This window comes from Eurosta solidaginis, chromosome 3, assembly GCF_040869045.1.
Source record: "Eurosta solidaginis isolate ZX-2024a chromosome 3, ASM4086904v1, whole genome shotgun sequence".
Taxonomy (NCBI): domain Eukaryota; kingdom Metazoa; phylum Arthropoda; class Insecta; order Diptera; family Tephritidae; genus Eurosta; species Eurosta solidaginis.
Window position 1 is genome coordinate 227,658,336 of NC_090321.1, and position 16,363 is coordinate 227,674,698.

General features: G+C 37.4%; 1 protein-coding gene across 7 annotated transcripts in view; it reads right to left on the minus strand.

Moving 5' to 3' along the window:
- Dp1 (satellite-binding protein 1 Dp1) overlaps window positions 1-16,363 on the minus strand; it is a 69,533-nt gene that overhangs the window by 38,677 nt on the left and 14,493 nt on the right. The gene's annotated exons all lie outside the window — the stretch shown is intronic.

Genomic DNA, 16,363 nt, shown 5'->3' on the forward strand with positions numbered 1-16,363 from the left:
GTGTTAATGAGTATTTTAAAAGGGCGTGGGGCTTAGTTCTATAGGTGGACGCCTTTTCGATATATCGCCATAAAGGTGGACCAGGGGTGACTCTAGAATGGGTTTGTACGATATGCGTATCAAATTAAAGGTATTAATGAGTAATTTAAAAGGGAGTGATCCTTAGTTCTATAGGTGGACGCCGTTTCGAGATATAGCCATAAAGGTGGACCAGGGGTGACCTTAGAATTTGTTTGTACGATATGGGTATCAAATGAAAGGGGCTAATGAGCATTTTAAAAGGGAGTGGGCCTTAGTTCTATAGGTGGACGGCGTTTCGAGATATAGCCATAAAGATGGACCAGGGGTGACTCTAGAATGCGTTTGTACAATATGGGTATCAAACGAAAGGTGTTAATGAGTATTTCAAAAGGGCGTGGGGCTTAGTTCTATAGGTGGACGCCTTTTCGAGATATCGCCATAAAGGCGGACCAGGGGTGACTCTAGAATGTGTATGTACGATATTGATATCAAATTAAAGGTATTAATGAGGGTTTTAAAAGGGAGTGGTGGTAGTTTTATAGGTGGTCGGCTTTTCGAGATATCGCCATAAAGGTGGACCAGGGGTAACTCTAGAATGTGTACGTAGGATATAGGTATCAAAAGAAAGGTGTTAATGAGTAATTTAAAAGGGAGTGATCCTTAGTTCTATAGGTGGACGCCGTTTCGAGATATAGCCATAAAGGTGGACCAGGGGTGACCCTAGAATTTGTTTGTACGATATGGGTATCAAATGAAAGGGGTTAATGAGCATTTTAAAAGGGAGTGGGCCTTAGTTCTATAGGTGGACGCCTTTTCGAGATATCGCCATAAAGGTGGACGAGGGGTGACTCTAGAATGCGTTTGTACAATATGGGTATCAAACGAAAGGTGTTAATGAGTATTTCAAAAGGGCGTGGGGCTTAGTTCTATAGGTGGACGCCTTTTCGAGATATCGCCATAAAGGCGGACCAGGGGTGACTCTAGAATGTGTATGTACGATATAGGTATCAAATTAAAGGTATTAATGAGGGTTTTAAAAGGGAGTGGTAGTAGTTGTATAGGTGGTCGCCTTTTCGAGATATCGGCATAAAGGTGGACCAGGGGTGACTCTAGAATGCGTTTGTACAATATGGGTATCAAACGAAAGGTGTTAATGAGTATTTTAAAAGGGAGTAGGCCTTAGTTCTATAGGTGGATGGCTTTTCGATATATCGCCATAAAGGTAGACTTTGGGTGACTCTATAATGTGTTTGTACAATATGGGTATCAAATTAAAGGTATTAGTGAGGGTTTTAAAAGGGATAGGTGGTAGTTGTATAGGTGGTCGCCTTTTCGAGATATCGGCATAAAGGTGGACCAGGGGTGACTCTAGAATTTGTTTGTACGATATGGGTATCAAATGAAAGGTGTTAATGAGTATTTTAAAAGGGCGTGGGGCTTAGTTCTATAGGTGGACGCCTTTTCGATATATCGCCATAAAGGTGGACCAGCGGTGACTCTAGAATGGGTTTGTACGATATGGGTATCAAATTAAAGGTATTAATGAGTAATTTAAAAGGGAGTGATCCTTAGTTCTATAGGTGGACGCCGTTTCGAGATATAGCCATAAAGGTGGACCAGGGGTGACCTTAGAATTTGTTTGTACGATATGGGTATCAAATGAAAAGGGCTAATGAGCATTTTAAAAGGGAGTGGGCCTTAGTTCTATAGGTGGACGGCGTTTCGAGATATAGCCATAAAGGTGGACCAGGGGTGACTCTAGAATGCGTTTGTACAATATGGGTATCAAACGAAAGGTGTTAATGAGTATTTCAAAAGGGCGTGGGGCTTAGTTCTATAGGTGGACGCCTTTTCGAGATATCGCCATAAAGGCGGACCAGGGGTGACTCTAGAATGTGTATGTACGATATTGATATCAAATTAAAGGTATTAATGAGGGTTTTAAAAGGGAGTGGTGGTAGTTTTATAGGTGGTCGCCTTTTCGAGATATCGCCATAAAGGTGGACCAGGGGTAACTCTAGAATGTGTATGTAGGATATAGGTATCAAAAGAAAGGTGTTAATGAGTAATTTAAAAGGGAGTGATCCTTAGTTCTATAGGTGGACGCCGTTTCGAGATATAGCCATAAAGGTGGACCAGGGGTGACCCTAGAATTTGTTTGTACGATATGGGTATCAAATGAAAGGGGTTAATGAGCATTTTAAAAGGGAGTGGGCCTTAGTTCTATAGGTGGACGCCTTTTCGAGATATCGCCATAAAGGTGGACCAGGGGTGACTCTAGAATGCGTTTGTACAATATGGGTATCAAACGAAAGGTGTTAATGAGTATTTCAAAAGGGCGTGGGGCTTAGTTCTATAGGAGGACGCCTTTTCGAGATATCGCCATAAAGGCGGACCAGGGGTGACTCTAGAATGTGTATGTACGATATAGGTATCAAATTAAAGGTATTAATGAGGGTTTTAAAAGGGAGTGGTGGTAGTTTTATAGGTGGTCGCCTTTTCGAGATATCGCCATAAAGGTGGACCAGGGGTAACTCTAGACTTTGTTTGTACGATATGGGTATCAAATGAAAAGTGTTAATCAGTCTTTTTAAAAGGGATTGGGCCTTAGTTCTATAGGTCGCCTTTTCGAGATATCGCCATAAAGGTGGACCAGGGGTGACTCTAGAATGGGTTTGTACGATATGGGTATCAAATGAAAGGTGTTAATGAGTATTTTAAAAGGGCGTGGGGCTTAGTTCTATAGGTGGACGCCTTTTCGATATATCGCCATAAAGGTGGACCAGGGGTGACTCTAGAATGGGTTTGTACGATATGGGTATCAAATTAAAGGTATTAATGAGGCTTTTATAAGGGAGTGGTGGTAGTTGTATATGTGAAGGCGTTTTCCAGATATCGACCAAAATGTGGACCAGGGTGACCCAGAACATCATCTGTTGGATACCGCTAGTTTATTTATATATATAATACCACGAACAGTATTCCTGCCAAGATTTCAAGGGTTTTTTGTTTCGCCCTGCAGAACTCTTTCATTTCATTCTACTTAATATGGTAAGTGTCACGCCCATTTTACAAAGTTTTTTTCTAAAGTTATATTTTGCGTCAATAAACCAATCCAAATATCATGTTTCATCCCTATTTTCGTATTTGGTATAGAATTATGGCATTTTTTTCATTTTTGGTAATTTTCGGTATGGAAAAAGTGGGCGTGGTCATAGTCGGATTTCGGCCATTTTTTATACTAATACAAAGTGAGTTCAGATAAGTACGTGAACTAAGTTTAGTAAAGATATATCGATTTTTGCTCAAGTTATCGTGTTAACGGCCGAGCGGAAGGACAGGCGGTCGACTGTGTATAAAAACTGGGCGTGGCTTCAACCGATTTCGCCCTTTTTCACAGAAATAAGTTATCGTCCCAGAATCTAAGCCCCTACCAAATTTCACAAGGATTGGTAAATTGTTGTTCGACTTATGGCATTAAAAGTATCCTAGACAAATTAAATGAAAAAGGGCGGAGCTACGCCCATTTTGAAATTTTCTGTTATTTTTGCATTTTGTTGCACCATATCATTACTGGAGTTGAATGTTGACATAATTTACTTATATACTGTAAAGATATTAAATTTTTTGTTAAAATTTGACTTTAAAAAACGCAAACGTCATTATAGCTGTGAAGTTGCATTTATTTTGCTGTGTTTATTTTGCGAGTTTTAAATTATAATATCTAAATTGTAATACTAGTTTGTGACAAAAATAAGTGCGAAAACCTAGAGTTAATTTTAATACAATTGGTTTGCTTTGAAAAGTTAAGATTTTGTGAATTTTTAAAGTTTTTAATCAATTTCTTATTATTCATTTTGTGTTTGCCGAGTCATTGTGCATTTGTGTTTTTGTTGCAATTTTGATTGGCACCTTTTCACTTTGCAATTGTTTTTGTGCGCACACTTTTTGTTTTTCTCGCAATTTACTCTCTTCGCAGCTGTTTGCGTCGCTTTTTAAGTGTCAAGTGACAGTGACTCTAAAACTGCTGGCTACCGCTAAGCTCCCAAACTTTCAGAGTTGCTTTATATATAACCTTTCTCATTCTCAGTGCTATTTCAACTCTTTTTTCTTTGTAATTTACAAACATATCTCTACCATTTCTATATTCCTATACTAGTATATTTTCACCTTTCCATAAAAAATGACTTGCATTTTCAAAAACTGTCAGGTAAAAAGCGAATCCGAACGTTTTGTCTCTTGCTGGCTTTGCGATGGGCTCGCCCATGGAAAGTGCGCGGAACTGACGGCTACAGTTGTTGACACCGCCAATGATGGGGAGAAGGGAGTACGTTGGTCATGCATTAAATGCAGATCAACTGAGGTTGACCTATTTAAACTGTTTAGACAAACACGAAATGCGTTTTCTGAAATTGCTAAAGAGTTTTCCATAATCACGGAAAAGTTCAATCAATACGATAGCTTGTTCAAATCCTTCAAGTGTTTGGATGAGTTACCGCATTGTTTAAATAGAAATAAAGACAACCGCGATAATAATCAAAAACACTCTGAAGATTCACCTAAAGCTTTGAATCTTAATCCTGCTCAGAACATTAATCTTCCGTAAGTGGAGCTCATAGACTTGGCTTCCCCTAATCCGCAAGCTATGGTTCCATCCACTTCTAAGGCCGCGGAAAAAACCTTAGTCTCAAACTGTAACTTCTGAAACTGTAACTTCTCAATCTGTGACTTCTTATTCAGTAGCACCGGCTAAGAAGCTGGTTGTAGTCCCGCTCAAAAAATCGATTTTTGTGTCTCGCTTTGACAAAGACACTTCCGTTGAGGATATCAAGTCTTATGTCACTTCGAAAATTAAGGCTGACGGCATGACTTTAAGAAAATTTAAATTTAATTACGAAAGAAACATTTCTTCATTTAGAATTGATGTCTACTCAAAAGATTTTCATAAACTTTTGGACAGCGCATTTCGGCCGCCAGGGGCTTTTGTTCGCGAATTTGTGCATAAGACTATTGAGATTACTCAAAATGTAGCAAAAATTCCTCCTCAAAGTTCCGATCCAAAAAACTTAATTTAATATCTTGCTTAAGCATTTACTATCAAAACGTTAGAGGCTTAAATACTAAATTAACTGACTTATATTTGAAAACCATTCACTGTAACTATAATATTATTGCTTTTACCGAGACATGGCTGAAACCCAATGTTTTAAATTCCGAAATTTTTTGCGGTGAGGATCAGACCTATAGAAATGATCGCTTAAATAGGACCGGAGGTGGTGTCTTGCTAGCTGTACATTCTTCAATTCCATTCCATGTTAATTTAGCCGAAGTTGATTCCATCGAGTTTAAATGCATCCGAGTCTTACTAGGCCGGGGTCATATTTACTTAGCCGTTTGCTATATTGCACCGTCTTCTTATATATCAGTGTATATGCACCATATTTCACTGTTACAATCAGTCAATTCGATGATAAAGCCCACGAACTCAATGATTGTTTTAGGCGACTTTAACCTGCCACATATATCTTGGAATACCGTTGATCACAATATTGTCCCCGTATCATCCAAGATGCATAACAATGACTTTTTGGATGGAATTACTGATCTTTGCCTTAATCAGATCAACTTCTTTCCGAATAAGTATGGAAAATTCTTACTTAGCATTTGTTGACGACATATCTAAATTCTCTATAAATCGGTGTGAACCTCTTGTTTTGCCAGAAGACGTTTACCATCCTTCTCTTGAGATAACTTACGAAATCATAAGCAACGAAATCGGCTGCACTAACAAAACACGTGTCTCTACCAGATGCTTTGATTTTTCCAAAAGTAATTTCAACAATTTAAATAAAGAGCTTTCTGAGATAACGTGGGCTCGATATAAAAAGGATGTAGAGGAAAACGTTTTACATTTTAATAAAACCATTTATACTTTATTTGAAAAACATGTGCCCAAACGCACATGCTCGTACATTGAAGCAGCGCAAGCCTGGTGTACTAAAGATTTAAAAGCTTTAAAAAATAAGAAATCACGTTTATTCAAATTATATAAGAGAACCGGTTTACATTCTCATTATGCACAGTACGCTATTTTCCGTCATAAGTTTTTTGAACTTAATAAAAAGTGTTATAAAGCTTACATATGTAAAATTAAAAGAAACATTGTTTGCCACCCGAAGTCTTTTTATGATTTCGTAAATTCTAAACGCAGAACTAACGGGTTTCCTTCTGCCATGAAGTTTAGAAATAGCATGTCCAGCGACGATCAAGAGATTGCAAACTTCTTCGCTCAATTCTTTCACTCTAATTACTCTGCTGTGGTTGATTCATCACCTACAAATTATCCGTATGAGCTCCATTCTAGTAACTCAATATATGCCCCACATTTGCCGCCTGAAGATGTTCTACTACATCTAAAGACCCTAAAAGAATCCTTCAAATACGGTCCCGATTGGATCCCAACATGTTTTCCTAAAAAATGTGCGGAATACATTTACCAGCCACTTACTGATCTGTTTAACCTCTCTTTAATAAATGGCATTTTCCCGACGGCTTGGAAGGAATCTTTTCTTATCACACTCCATAAAAAAGGAAGCAAGTCATCTATTGAAAACTATCGTGGAATAGCAAAGCTCTCCGCTATCCCTAAGCTTTTCGAAGCAATCGTTACTAATCACCTTACATTTTCGATTTCTGCATTGATAGATAGTTCTCAGCATGGCTTTTGTAGAGCCAAATCAACCACAACCAATTTGCTTGAATTTACAACTCACGTCTTTAATGGGTTTAGAAACAATCATCATACCGACGTTATATACACTGATTTCAGCAAAGCATTCGACAAAGTACGCCACTCATTACTTGTTTATAAACTCGAATTGCTTGATTTTCAACCTGGCCTAACTCGCTGGATCTCCTCCTATCTTTGCAGTAGAACTCAAAGAGTCATTTTTAAAAACATTTGTTCGAATGTCATCGATGTTCCCTCCGGTGTGCCTCAGGGCAGCCATCTCGGTCCTATTCTGTTTTTGATCCTTATAAACGATGTTTCCACAACTATAAAATATTCTAAAATTTTAATGTATGCCGACGACGTAAAACTTTTTAAGTCATACGCATCGGTTGAAGAACGTTCTGTACTCCAGGCGGATTTAAATCGTTTAGTTACTTGGTGTAATGCGAATTGTATGCCTCTCAACATAGAAAAATGTAAATCCATGTGTTTTTCACGTACATACAGCCAGCTTCCTACACAATTAATGGCCAAACTCTGGAAAGCGTTGATGTTTTTGTCGACTTGGGAGTTACAATAAATTGCAAACTTAGTTTCAACCCTCATATTAATGCCACAGTCAATAAAGCGAGAGGAGTGTTAGCATTTGTGAACAGATGGGCAAAGGAGTTTAGTGATCCTTACGTTACAAAAACCCTTTTTACATCATTGGTGAGGCCGATATTAGAATATGGATCGATAATTTGGAATCCGCGTTATCAAGTTCATGTGGATAGACTAGAATCAATTTAAAAACAGTTTTTACTTTTCGCCTTTAGAAATCTTCAATGGGACTCTCCGTATAATCTTCCTGCTTACACTAATCGATTAAAACTAATAAATCTTCCTACCCTTGCAAGTCGTAGAGAAATGCTAGGTGTACTATTTATGGCTAGACTTTTACATCGATCGATTTCAAGCCCATTTCTATTGAACGAAGTAAACTTGAATGTTCCATGCCGAGTTTCAAGGCATTATAAACCTATAATTCTTAAACAGTGCAGAAGCAATTTCCAACTACACGAACCTTTTCTATGTTTGTGTGAAGATTATAACTCTCACTCGAGAATAATTGATGTTTCGGACTCGCTCTTTGCCATAAAAAAGACGGTTCTATCTTCTCTTAATAATTAAAAAAATATATTTATACTTTTAGTCTATTGTATTTTGTGAATCTATATTTCTCAGCTGATGAGTTTCTCTGTAGCTGAGCGGTTTTAGATCTCGGCGCTTAAGAAGCCACTGCCTCTCAAAGACTCGGTAACAAAAAAATTATAAACAACACATAAATAAGAATTAGGACACAAACAAACAAAAAAAAAAAAACAAAAGTATGTATGAATTAAAAAAAAAAAAAAAAAAAAAAACAGGATTAGCCTGGTTTCATCGGGCCACTTGAGGGCAGTGCGCTGCCACAACGTCCGAGAAAAAAAAAAATAATATTTTTTTTTAAGTGGGCGTGGTCGTTCTCCAATTTTGCTAATTTTTATTAAGCGTACATATAGTAATAGGAGTAACGTTCCTGCCAAATTTCATCATGATATCTTCAACGACTGCCAAATTACAGCTTGCAAAAGTTTTAAATTACCTTCTTTTAAAAGTGGGCGGTGCCACGCCCATTGTCCAAAATTTTATTAATTTTCTATTCTGCGTCATAAGTTCAACTCACCTACCAAGTTTCATCGCTTTATCCGTCTTTGGTAATGAATTATCGCACTTTTTCGGTTTTTCGAAATTTTCGATATCGAAAAAGTGGGCGTGGTTATAGTCCGATATTGTTCATTTTAAATAGGGATCTGAGATGAGTGCTCAGGAACCTACATACCAAATTTAATCAAGATACCTCAAAATTTACTCAATTTATCGTGTTAACGGACAGACGGACGCACGGACGGACATGGCTCAATCAATTTTTTTTTTCGATCCTGATGATTTTGATATATGGAAGTCTATATCATCTCGATTCCTTTATACCTGTACAACCAAAGCACTCTGAGTATAAAAATATGTAGGTACTTTGTGTGAGGATGCAAAGTTTCACGTTTTTTGTGGTCTGCATGTAAAAGCTATGACCACGAATCACTTATTTCAACAATGTATGTATGACGTAAGCGTAACTATTTGCTGAAAATTGAAGGTTATAGCTGTTAAATTGGGGCAGTAATTACGAAAAGCTTCTTATCTGAACAATCGGTTATGGGGGATATATGCTATATATACGACAGATTCCATCTATTTTTTTAGACAACAATATGTGCAATATACGAAAGCATATGTTGAAGTTTGAAGCTTTAATCTGATAATGATCTGATGAGGAAGATATGATAAAAATCCTCTTTTTCTGAAAACTCGGTTGTATGGAGGATATATGCTATATATAGGATATATATATATATATAATCGGACACCTAAATAGGCGCGATCACAAAATTTTATCAAGATATCTCAAAAATTGAGATACTAATTTGCATAAAAACAGACAGACGGACATGGCTAAATGAACTCAGCTCTTCATCCTGATTATTTCGGTATACTTATTGGTGGGTCTATCTATTTTCCTTTAAGGACTTACAATTTTGAGATTCGTGTCGATGTTAATATAAAAAACACGCAAATATGGTGCCGTTTTAGTATCTACAATCCACTTAGATATTTGATGTTGATACCGCCGTAGCTAGTGATAGAACTTTAAAAAAAAGTATCGATACCGGTACTCATCTAAAATACTCGGATCAAAGTATCGATGCTAGGACTCATACCCAGTAAAAAGTATCGAGTATACTCGATCCAAGTGAGATCTTATGTTTTGAATTTAGGAGAAAACAAGTAAGGAAGTTAAAGTTTGGACGAAACCGAAAACTATATACCTATTTGTGTGCTCTTACATATATTTTAAGGAATCGTCACGAACATTAAATGATTTAAAAGATCTTTGATCGACTTATGGCATTTAAAAAAAAAACTTTTTTTAAGTCAGACAAACATTTTTCTAAACGGGGTTGCCCTCGGCAGTGGTTTCGCAAGCACGCCGAGTGTATTTCTCCCATGAAAGTTTCCCAGTGAAAATTCATCTGCATTGGCAGATGCCGTTAGGAACCGGCATGAAATATGCAGGTCTGTCCCTCAATTTGTAAGGAAAATAAAAAATAGCGCGACGCAAATTGGAAGAGCAGCTCGGTCTACATCTGCTCGGAGGTAAATCGCGTAAAGTATTTTTTCCATGGCACTAAACAATTTTTGGAGAAATTAACTAAATTGAAGGGGATCATAACGATTCTCCTTTTTTAAACTTTTGTACTTTGTAATACCATATATCTACTGGAAGTATTGTTACGTACCAACTATATATACATATATTGGAAATTTCTTTAAGATTCAAACTGTAAGCCCCGTTTTTCAAGGAGGGTGTGGTCCTTATCTGCTTTTGATCGGATCTATATATAATACCAAGGACCAAATTCCGTCAAATTGCAAAAAGATATCAATAGATTTTGATTTGCGGCTTGCAAAACTTTAAGTTTTCTTCTGCTTAATGAGAGCGGCGCCACTCCCATTTTACGAAATTGTAATAAACTTATATTGTACCTCGTAACTTTTTTTATCTTTTCGTCAAGTTCCCCCACTTCATCAGTATTTGTTAAAGCATTGTTCAGTTTTCCATTTCCCGAAGTGGGCGTGGATATAATCTGATTTCGACCATTTTCAATACCAATATATCGTCAACGATGCTGTGAAAGCTGCTAACTCCATCCACTACAGTTTCATAGAAGAACGAAAAAGCTCTATTGCATGACAAGTTTAAATGTATTGAAAAGAAGCTTTTCATTATTTTGTTGAGGCTAGTGATTCACGTACTTTTCTTTTACCACCATATGCAGAAATCCTGCCCCATTCAACCATTACCAAAAAGTCGGGTTAAATTGAGTGCGAAACTTTTACCGCATCGTCTACGATCTAATTTTATGCTCAAGTGTTGGTGTCAATGGTGTCCATGGTGTTAATCGACTGAACTCTGTTGATCTTAAACATGATGACCATCGGCACTTGGTAAAGTATCGGGGAAAGGTATCGAGGTAAAGTATCGATACTTTACTCAGTACTTGAAAAAAAGTATCGAGTACGAAATACTCGAGTATGTTTTGGAAAAGCATCGATTTTACATACTCAGTACTCGCATCGTTCTATCACTAACCGTAGCACAGATGTTCGTATCTCTGCAATTAAGCTAACTCGTTTTGTAGCGCGTTATTTAACCACTGCCGCCAGTGTTCAATAATTGGCGCTAGATCGGTCTAAATCTCCTTTGCGGTCCTAGCCTAGACAGTTAAAAACAAGCATACATACAAGTAAGGCTAATATAAGCGTGTTAAAAAACACGGCTATTGTGTATATATGATTTCCTTATCTATTCCTATTTTAACACAAATTTTAGTACTTAGCGGCAATTCTTAAGAAAAATGTACCGTTTCGCTTTATTTAGACTGTAAATAATCTTATCAGCTTGTATACAATTATCGTCTGTTAAATGTGCATATTAATGCATATGTATTTAGTGCTATCAGTTAGTTGTTGAGATATCGTATTCGGCCAGACTTTGCTCCTTGCCTGAGCTTAAAACTTATGCACTTGTGTTTGTTGAAAGTAATTACTTTCAAATAATTTTTTATCACAAATAATCCTCCATTCGACAAGCTCTTTCTCATGGTCCTGTAACCATGCCGATTTTCTAGCTTCTTTGGTGGATATTTCTCAAAGCATTTAGCTCAGAGTACGCTAAAGTATGCAGTATGCGGCTGGGAGCCCTTGGTGTAAGGCCTCGGGGGTAAAAAATAAATTTTTGACACCCTGTAAAAGCAGCGAAAGTGTGATGTTGTTGTTGTAGCGATAAAGTTGCTCCCCGAAAGCTTTGGGGAGTTTTATCGATGTGATGGTCCTTTGCCGGAAACCGATCCGGTACGCTCCGGTAACAGCGCCATTAAGGTGCTAGCCCGACCCGGGAACGATTTATATGGCCACGTTAAACCTTCAGGTCATCCCTCCCTCCCAACCGCCAAGTTCCATGAGGAGTTTGGGGTCGCCAGAGCCTCGTCTGTTAGTGAAACAGGATTCGCCGTGAATAGGTGAGGTTGACAGTTGGGTTTGGTGAAGCTATATATTGCTCTGGCAGCCTGAAGAGTTGCGCTACACAGCCCCTTGAATCTGGTATTTTAGTCACACTGTAGTCAACTATATCACCTAAGTAAGTTAAATCTATCCGATACTCAAATTTGTCGTTTCTGTGAGCTGGAGGATGAAACGCCTGTTCACATTATTTACGAATGCGTCGGTCTGGCAAGGCAGAGACTCTCCCATCTAGGTCGTGTAACTCTTAATCCCTATGTGAATTGGGTTTAAGACAGTCGGTAGCGTAATTCCATCGACGTGGATGCCCAATATGGTCGACATTTGCCGTGTCCATTTTGTAAATAAGGTCGCCGATGGTTTGGCCGGTGACAATGTCAGGTTTCGCGAGGCTCGCTCCGGTACTTTGATCGGCTGCTTTGGGAAGCGCACACTCATCATCTGGTGTGTTTACAACGCTGCAGCGTCATCTACTTTAGAAACAGTTAATTTATAAAGGTTATACGCCCAAACTGAGTGTGATAAGCGAAATCAAATATCTAGCTCACATATTGAACCACAAAGATATTCGATTAAAATTATTAATATGGCTCCAGATCATTACCGCGGATTAACATCAAACATGGGGCATTCAGCACAATGTTGGACGTAATAATGAAAATACATATTGTGACGAATATTAGCATCACTAAGAGATACTAAGTAAATAAAGGCACAACAACAATAAAGCAAACTGCCACTCTAAACAAATCAATCATCATTTACACACATATATACAAAGCAAAGAAGAGATACTCACAAACACATGTAATCATCAGCCGAAGTAGTACTCATTAATATACACGTATATGGCTGGTAACCAAGCATGAAATTCGCGAAATTACTAGACCTTAGGAGAAATGTGTGAGCGGGGAAACCGAGAGTATAAAAGCAGCGCAAGCTGAGGCATGACTAATCAGTTTGATTTAAGCACGCTATTGGTTGTGAAGTATAAGTGTTATTGTGAAGTACTCTCAAAGTAGTCTAATAAACCCCCTTTTGCATTATTGAATATTGGAATTATTTATTCAACAGTTTAGCGATTCAAACGTTAGCAGAAGGTTTGGAATAAGCGGAATTTCCCTAAATTCTTTAGAATATAATACAAAATTCTAAGTTTCTACTTGCATCTAATAACTTCGACTTTCCAACTGATAAGCGTCGACTTAAAGATAATTTACGAAGAAAAATAAATGTGTTTAAGCATAGAACATGGTTTTAGTTTTACTAAGTAAATTTTATGTATGTATGTATTATGTACATGTTTACTCGTTATGAGATTACGAACTAAATTCAGTTCCTAAGTTACAAAAATACCGGTGATAAGATTTAGAAGAAATTAAGTATGTCAGAGCTTCAACAATTGCATAAATATAATTTTCATACAAATACAATGCTATATAGGTGTACATGCATATGTATATGTGGTGTCATTCAACAACCCCTTAAGAAGAGATAAGAAAGTTTTCAGCTGTGAAGCAAACGATGTGCGCTGTTGGCAGCTGCATGTGTAGCCCCCCAAAACATTGGGGAAGGATCCTTATCGATTAAATAACAACAACAGCGATGCGCCTTTTTTAGCTAGTTCATCCGTTTTTTCATTACCATCCACTCCCATATGGCCGGCCCAATATAGATGTACGCTTCTCCCTGTCTCCGTTTCTTTCCAGCGATTCCTAACACTCTAACACATTTTTAGATGCAGTGCTATGCGAGATGTTAGTATAAAGTTGACAGGGCTGTAGTTTCAGCTATTTTCTTCCAGTGTTTCTACTGTTTTCGTTACGCCTACTACTACATGTGTATCACCTCTTCCGCCATTGGTCACCCTTGTGCCAACCATCCACCTCTACTGGGCTCTAAGAGCTCCTTCGAAGCGCAGATACGAAATCAGGTAGTTTGTTGTCCTGTAATTGATGACAGAAGACGAGGCACTGAGCCTCGTTGCAGTTGGATTAGAAGCTCGGCCTAAATATTTTCGGGGGTACATCGCGCTAAGTATTTATTTCCCCAACAAATTGTGCAGGCAAAGCAGTTAACCTTTCTTCTGGTGAGATTTCAAAACTTAAACTTTTACTTAAGTGTTTATTGCCAAAAGGTACAAAGATTTACATGTGTGTAAATGTAAAAGTATTATTAAAAAATTATACACGGTACAAAACTAAAAGAAACAAGTACAGCTGTCTAATTTCGGGTGTAACCGAACATTATATACTCAGCGTGAGCTTCAATTGTACATTTCACTTCAGATAAATTACTTTTCTACATAACATGTGGCACCGCCCGTTTAAAAGAAAAATGTTTCCCCATTTCCTCTTACAGTAAAACTTGATAAGTTAAATATCATTGATTCAAAACTATTTTTTGTTAAGTTATAGCTTATTATTCTAGTCTACGACCCTTTTAAACTTGTTTTATATCTAAGTTGCCGTGGTTTTTAACCGATCCCGTCCATTTTTACTAGAAATATTTTCTGCTATAAGGAAAATGTGCGTACACAATTTCATTACGATGTGTTAAGTTTTCTTCGAGTTATGGCTCCCGAAACATAGAAAATTGCTTAATCATAAAAGGGCCGGTGCTAGGCCCATTTTTTAAAATTTGAAGTTTTTCCTATTTAGGTCCAGTTTTTCAGTACAAGTTCAACTCAGTTTGTCAATTAAACTACGCTTAAATTTATTGTGCAGTTTTTCAGTCTACTTTAACTGAAGTTTAAGCTAAGCTTAATCGGCCGATCTGCCAGGTTTAAACTCTAGTTAACCTATCGGTGATTTCCGTTCGTTCGAAATGACGTCGAATATACCCAACAAGCATTTGGGCTTGAGTACCATTAGAGCTTATGTTGATAACTGGGCATACTTCTAAAATCTCAAGAGTTGTTTCGAAACAGTGGCTCAACTCGAGAATCATAGCGTACTCAGCAAAAGAGGGGACTTTTTTAAAGCAAAGTATGCTATTACTTAAATTGAAAAAATGTAATTAACAACTTGTGGTTCTCTAACTGGACTCAAATGTAAGATTCAATGATGTTGATGTAGGATCTTCGGTGTGGTAGGCGGAGCAAGCTACCATCACACCAAGGCGGCCGCCTATATAATTTATTCTTGATTAATTACGCCAGGTGTGTTTCTCACAATAAACAGCTGTTGGTTTTGGTGGTACCTCCTTGGAGATTTTTTTCAACTCCACCTCAACTTGATATGCAATGTAGGATATCAACCGCAGAAATGTGTTGAATGTTCATTTAAAAACTGTACATTTCTCAAAATCTCTCGAAATTAGGATAATAATTGGAAAATATTAATGACGTTGCAGAACAACTGGGACCCTTTTATTTTTTACAAAATTTCTCAAAGGTGGGATAGTGACTGGATAATGAAGTTGGATATCAACTCGAGACCTATCTGGTTTAAGAATAATTAAATAATGATGTTGGATATCACTTCCGGAACTAGATATATATTTCGCCGGGAAATTTTTTCCATGTTTGTTGGGTAAACAAAATCCAGCTGTTGCCGTATCTACAAATTATCTAGATAATAAAAAACCAAATGTTGCCGCACAAAACAGCATACCCCAAAGGCGACCTTAAACTGTGACTGAAAAACTGCTCAGTAGTTTAACTGGAGTTAAATTTGACTAGAGTTTAAGCAAGCTTAGTTTAAGCTGGACTAAACCAACCACTAATAAACCGTGCCTTATTGTTGTAAATCCACTTGGGAAATGAAATACCATTGTTATAAAGCTGTTTTTTGCAAGGAAATAGCTTTTTATTCGTCCACGACCCTTTTAAATATCTTTTATATAAAAGTGGGCATGGTCCTTAACCGATTTCGTTAATTTTCCTTCAAAGCATTCCTTATAGTAAATGCCACCCTCTGCCGAGGGGGCCGATCTGGTCTGGAAAATTATATGTAAATTATAAAAGTTTGTTTTAATTACATAAAAATTTTAAATATTTTAGCTTTTATGTATGTATAATCTATAAGATCGTCCTAATCGCGCCCCTCCTTGCTGACGGCAGCTATCAAAAATGCTGTGGAAATGATTTTGGTGTTGGACTGGTTTTAGATATTAGATATATTTGTACGAAGTGGATTAAAATCCAAACAGCAAAAATTGTATTTTACTCTAAAACAGGATTCCCAGGAGTAGTGACTCACGTTCGGATAATTTCACCTATTTTGGCTGCATCCGAACTGCGTCCATCTTCGGAATGTCGCTCCATAATGTCAAAAAGTTATTCAATGTAATCCTTCGTTTAAACGTTGTTTTTTCTATAAATGTGTACAAAATTGTTGATTATTGTTTGATTAAAAAGGGTTTAACTACCGGCTTCCAATTTTTTTTTTTTTTTCGGTAACGTTTTATGAGACCGTGCACCATCTAACTCTTATCAAAAGTGGTATC